General features: G+C 35.7%; 1 long non-coding RNA gene across 50 annotated transcripts; it reads left to right on the top strand.

The window, feature by feature from the left end:
* Positions 1–1,487: 1,487 nt before the first annotated feature.
* On the top strand, positions 1,488–4,173 carry LOC125781100 (uncharacterized). 50 transcript variants are annotated; one of them, XR_007424221.1, is made up of 8 exons: positions 1,489–1,661; positions 2,463–2,629; positions 2,835–2,876; positions 2,968–3,001; positions 3,037–3,362; positions 3,419–3,522; positions 3,565–3,982; positions 4,018–4,173. It is a non-coding gene; the product is annotated as an uncharacterized LOC125781100 (long non-coding RNA). The 50 variants fall into 50 exon arrangements; XR_007424207.1 differs by lacking the exon at positions 2,835–2,876 and adding an exon at positions 2,724–2,799 and having other exon boundaries at positions 1,488–1,661; positions 2,947–3,362; XR_007424206.1 differs by lacking the exon at positions 2,835–2,876 and adding an exon at positions 2,711–2,778 and having other exon boundaries at positions 2,463–2,616; positions 2,947–3,362.
* The last annotated feature ends 1,213 nt before the right edge of the window (positions 4,174–5,386 follow it).

Raw genomic sequence — 5,386 nt, 5'->3', positions numbered from 1 at the left:
TTCTAGAGCTTTTGGTCAAAATCATATTATCGATTCTCACAGCTTAAAATGTAAAAAATACACATTGAATCAATCAAACTTTACTTTCAATCGGGAATAGACTGAAGGTACCCGGTCACTGTAACGATTATTAATTACATTTCGTTTTAGGATAAATGCAAAAAAAGAAAATTTGATGTAAAAACTCATAATTTTTTTTTTATGTAGTGCAGTGTACAATAAATAATTTTTAATATTTTTTTTCAATATTAGTTTTTTCATCTCGAAACAAAAAACTAGATGATTTTTAAAAAATGGATAAAATGGAAAATAATTATAATTAAGTTTTATAACCAATTTTCTATTTTCAAATTTAGCTAAATACAGTCAGAAAATTAAACTGCTAAACGTTACACTGACTACCACCCCCCCCCCACCCCCCATTTACAACTTCAATAAATCCTAGACAGCAGCAAATAACTTAAATATTAAATATTATTAAATATTAATTGTTTGGTTGCATCACATCTTTTAAGATTAATAAAGGAAAAACAACCTTTAAACAACCTTTACTTAACATTAACTAATAGGCATATTGGTTAATGTTGCAAAATGTTTGTGGAAGTGTTTCATGGCACGCGCAAAGAAGATATCTGAGGACCATATCAGAAAAAGCAACAAAACCAACTCTAAAGAGTTTGGACTCCACCAATTAAGTACAAATTGAGGACATTCAAGATTTGTTACCCTCCCTAGAAGTGGTCGACCAACATAGATCACCATCCAGAGTACACCATCCGGAGAACACTGAACAACAAACGTTTGCATGGCAGGGTTGCAAGCAGAAAGCCACTGCTTTATAATAAGAACATTGCTGCTCATCTGCAGTTTGCTGAAGATAAAATGCACAAGCTAGAATGCTGTTGGAAGAATGTTTGGTGGATGATTGAGACCAAAATAAAACATTTGGGTTTCATTAAAAAGCATTAGAACATTGTCTCATCTGTGAAATATGGTGGTGGTAGTATCATGGTTTGGGCTTGTTTTACGGTATCCTCACTCACACTAAACATTATACGTCTTATGGACGTGCAGATCATGTCTATATTGCGTCGGTCGGTCCAAGACCAATTCTGTACGTCTACACGACGTACAAACTAGGTCCGACCCCACTTGGACGTCAATATGCAGTTAAACATTTGAACAACGGACTAGGTCACTTTTTTGGACGTCATGGGGACGTCTAATACAGGTGCAGGAAATTAACGTTATTTAAGAATATATTTATTTTTAAATGTATGTCAACATTGTTGTTATCAATATTGTTAATCACTATGAATATAGATTATTTATGATTAAGCATCATTTATTTCTAATTATTTATTTGAGTATTATATTTTTTATCTATTTAATTAATTAACGAATGTAGGTATTTATTTACGTATGTTTTTATTTTTATTTGGAAATGCAATTTATGTGGAAAACTGTTAAGTTGATTTCAACCAGTCAACCCACTCTGATTTGCTGAGACCGCACGTCATCATAAACTCCACTCTGATATGCCGAGGCAAAACACGCTCAACATTTTTTGGCTGCTGCAGTAGCTCAGCTCAGCTCGTTCAGTTCAGCTCGCTCAGCTCAGCTCCGCTCCGGACCGGACTCAGCTGCCACTAGGCTATAAGGTAAGACGATATGTATAAGTTAATGTATTTGTAGTGTTAGTTGTTTTAGCTCTGTGGTCTTAAATCATCTGAACCTGCTGCCGTTGCCTCTCTTCCCAGGCAATTAGCTAACTAGCTAGCTAGCTAACGATAGCTAAACAGTGGCCATAGTTAAAATGGAATTGGAATTACTTTTGAGAACGACCGTATTGCCAATAATATTTACTGTAACCGAAGCTTTAACGTAGAAGCATTGTCCGGTCATTAAGTCAATGCACTAACCAGAGCTAGGCTGATAAGCCAATCTAAGCTAAATCAAAGAACCGTCTTTGGCTAAATTCGCTAAGCTAGCGTTAAGTTATATAAGTTTGTGGCGCCCACAATTAACCTAGGCAACTGGGGGCAATATCAAGTGCATTTTGAATAGCGTGAAGAAGTAAGTTTATGTTAATATTACATAAATAAAGCAATTTAAAATAGTTTGTTGTGGGAAAACATTTATTAAAATAGCTTAATATGATGTGTGAGAATTAAAACGGCACGATAATTCTCGTCAGGTGTTAAATGTGTATTCCCGCCTTTAGCTTAGCGTTAGCTAAGCCATAGTGTGAAGAAGTAAGTTTATGTGAATATTACATAAATAAGGCAATTTAAAATATAGTTTGTTGTGGGACAAAAATAAATTAAAATAGCTTAATATGATGTGTGAGAATTAAAACGGCACGATAATTCTCGTCAGGTGTTAAATGTGTATTCCCGCCGTTAGCTTAGCGTTAGCTATCTTTGCTGAGATTTCTAATTTGTCTTTTTCTACTTGTGCAGATGGAGTCATGAAATGTGACGGGACAGCCACCGAGGACTTCATACGGATGTGTACTTCGGAGCATCTCAAACATGCACCACAAAGACGTGGAGGACACACCGCTGTCTCTCAGGACCTAGAATCTTAATGAAAGTATAATGATGTTAAGGGAAGGTGTAATGGAAAGGTGTAATGTAAAGTTGTAATGGTGTTAAGGGAAGGTGTAGTGGAAAGGTGTGATAGTGTTGAGGGAAGGTGTAATGGAAAGGTGTAATGTAAAGTTGTAATGGTGTTAAGGGAAGGTGTAGTGGAAAGGTGTGATAGTGTTGAGGGAAGGTGTAATAGTGTTGAGGGAATGTGTAATAGTGTTGAGGGAAGGGGTAATGTTAAAGGTGTAATAGTGTTAAGGGAAGGTATAATATTGTTAAGGGAAGGTGTAATCTTAAAGGTGTAATAGTTTTGAGGGAAGGTGTAATAGTGTTGAGGGAAGGTGTATTGTTAAAGGTGTAATAGTGTTGAGGGAAGGTGTAATGTAAAGGTGTAATAGTGTTGAGGGAAGGTGTAATGTTAAAGGTGTAATAGTGTTGAGGGAAGGTATAATATTGTTAAGGGAAGGTGTAATGTTAAAGGTGTAATAGTGTTGAGGGAAGGTGCAATGTAAAGGTGTAATAGTGTTGAGGGAAGGTATAATATTGTTAAGGGAAGGTGTAATGTTAAAGGTGTAATAGTGTTGAGGGAAGGTGTAATGTTAAAGGTGTAATAGTGTTGAGGGAAGGTATAATATTGTTAAGGGAAGGTGTAATGTTAAAGGTGTAATAGTGTTGATGGAAGGTATAATGTAAAGGTGTAATAGTGTTGATGGAAGGTATAATGTAAAGGTGTAATAGTTTAAAGGGAAGGTATAATATTGTTAAGGGAAGGTATAATGTTAAAGGTGTTATAGTGTTAAGGGAAGGTATAATATTGTTAAGGGAAGGTGTAATGTTAAAGGTGTAATAGTGTTGATGGAAGGTATAATGTAAAGGTGTAATAGTTTAAAGGGAAGGTATAATATTGTTAAGGGAAGGTATAATGTTAAAGGTGTTATAGTGTTAAGGGAAGGTATAATATTGTTAAGGGAAGGTGTAATAGTTTTGAGGGAAGGTGTAATAGTGTTGAGGGAAGGTGTAATGTTAAAGGTGTAATAGTGTTGAGGGAAGGTATAATATTGTTAAGGGAAGGTGTAATGTTAAAGGTGTAATAGTGTTGATGGAAGGTGTAATGTAAAGGTGTAATAGTGTTAAGGGAAGGTATAATATTGTTAAGGGAAGGTGTAATGTTAAAGGTGTAATAGTTTTGAGGGAAGGTGTAATAGTGTTGATGGAAGGTATAATGTAAAGGTGTAATAGTTTAAAGGGAAGGTATAATATTGTTAAGGGAAGGTGTAATGTTAAAGGTGTAATAGTGTTGATGGAAGGTATAATGTAAAGGTGTAATAGTTTAAAGGGAAGGTATAATATTGTTAAGGGAAGGTGTAATGGTGTAATAGTTTTGAGGGAAGGTCTAATAGTGTTGAGGGAAGGTGTAATGTTAAAGGTGTAATAGTGTTGAGGGAAGGTATAATATTGTTATGGGAAGGTGTAATGTAAAGCTGTAATAGTTTTAAGGGAAGGTAAATGTTTAGTGAAATTGTTATGGTGTGAATCTAAGGTGTATGTTATGTTGATGTAAAATAAAGGCATTAACCCCAAATGAGATTTACTCATTATTTTTATTATTATATTAATGTTTCCCCAAACAGAAAGGGTCAATTTAAAATCAACAGTGGTAAGATGGGAGTAATTAATTTATTCCTTGCTTTTACTGGTTCTTTGCAGGTTGACATGGGGTTGAAATGCAATTTATTTGTAAAGCATATTGTGTATAACTAACGTGCATAACTAGTTCCAGAAGGTTGTGAACCTAATTGTTTGGCTTAGCTTTGTATGCGTTTCCAGTTATCTGCTGAAGCTGGAACAATGGAACAGTTGCCACCGTCTGAAATGGCACTACAGTTATGCAGGGAGCCTCAAAGTAGTTGGTCTATAAAAACGTATACATGTAAATTTCACGTAGAAAAGACGTCCACAACGACTTAATTTAAACTAGAATTAGCCCTTATCCGGAGGTCTCGGGGTCGTCAATACTGGACGTGCAGAAGACGTCAGAAAAAAGACGTCGTCTGGCGTCACAGTCTGCACCTTCAGGAGACCAAAATTGGACGTGCAAAAATGACCTAGAAAAGAAGTCGTTTCAACGTCTCTTTGTTTAGTGGGCTGGGCCAGGATGGCTTGCCTTCTATCAGAGAATTCTAAAAGAAAAGGTGGGTCATGTACCAAGACAATGACCCTAAGCTCACACTACATTCTACCAAAGAATGGATCAAGAAGAATAAAATTAATGAGTCTTGACCTTTATCCAGTAGAATTGTTGTGAAAGGACCTGAAATGAGCAGAAAATATGAGGAAACCCACCAACATCCCAGAGCTGAAGCTGTTCTGTAGGGAGGAATGAGCTAAAATTTAACCAAGACGGTGTGCAAGAATGATTACAAACAAAAAGGTAGAAGGGCAAAACGTGAAATACAGCTCTGGAAAAAAATAAGAGATCTCCTAAAAATGATGAGTTTCTTTGATTTGACCAAATTGAAAACCATCAGGAGGAAGAGGGATGATCAAAGCCATCACACCAAGCTAAACTGCTTGAATTGTTGCACCAGGAGTGGCATAAAGTTATCCAAAAGCAGTGTGCAAGACAGGTGGAGGAGAATATGCCAAGATGCATGACTGTTTCACCAAATATTGATTTCTGAACTCTTAAAACGTTATGAATATGAACTTGTTTTCTTTTGCATTATTTGATATCTGAAAGCTCTGCATCTTTTTTGTTATTTCAGCCATTTTTAATTTTCTACAAATAAATGATC

The sequence above is a fragment of the Astyanax mexicanus genome, chromosome 14 (assembly GCF_023375975.1).
Source record: "Astyanax mexicanus isolate ESR-SI-001 chromosome 14, AstMex3_surface, whole genome shotgun sequence".
NCBI lineage: Eukaryota > Metazoa > Chordata > Actinopteri > Characiformes > Acestrorhamphidae > Astyanax > Astyanax mexicanus.
The sequence above is the reverse complement of the archived record's forward strand: the minus strand, read 5'-3'. Positions and strand labels throughout refer to the sequence as shown.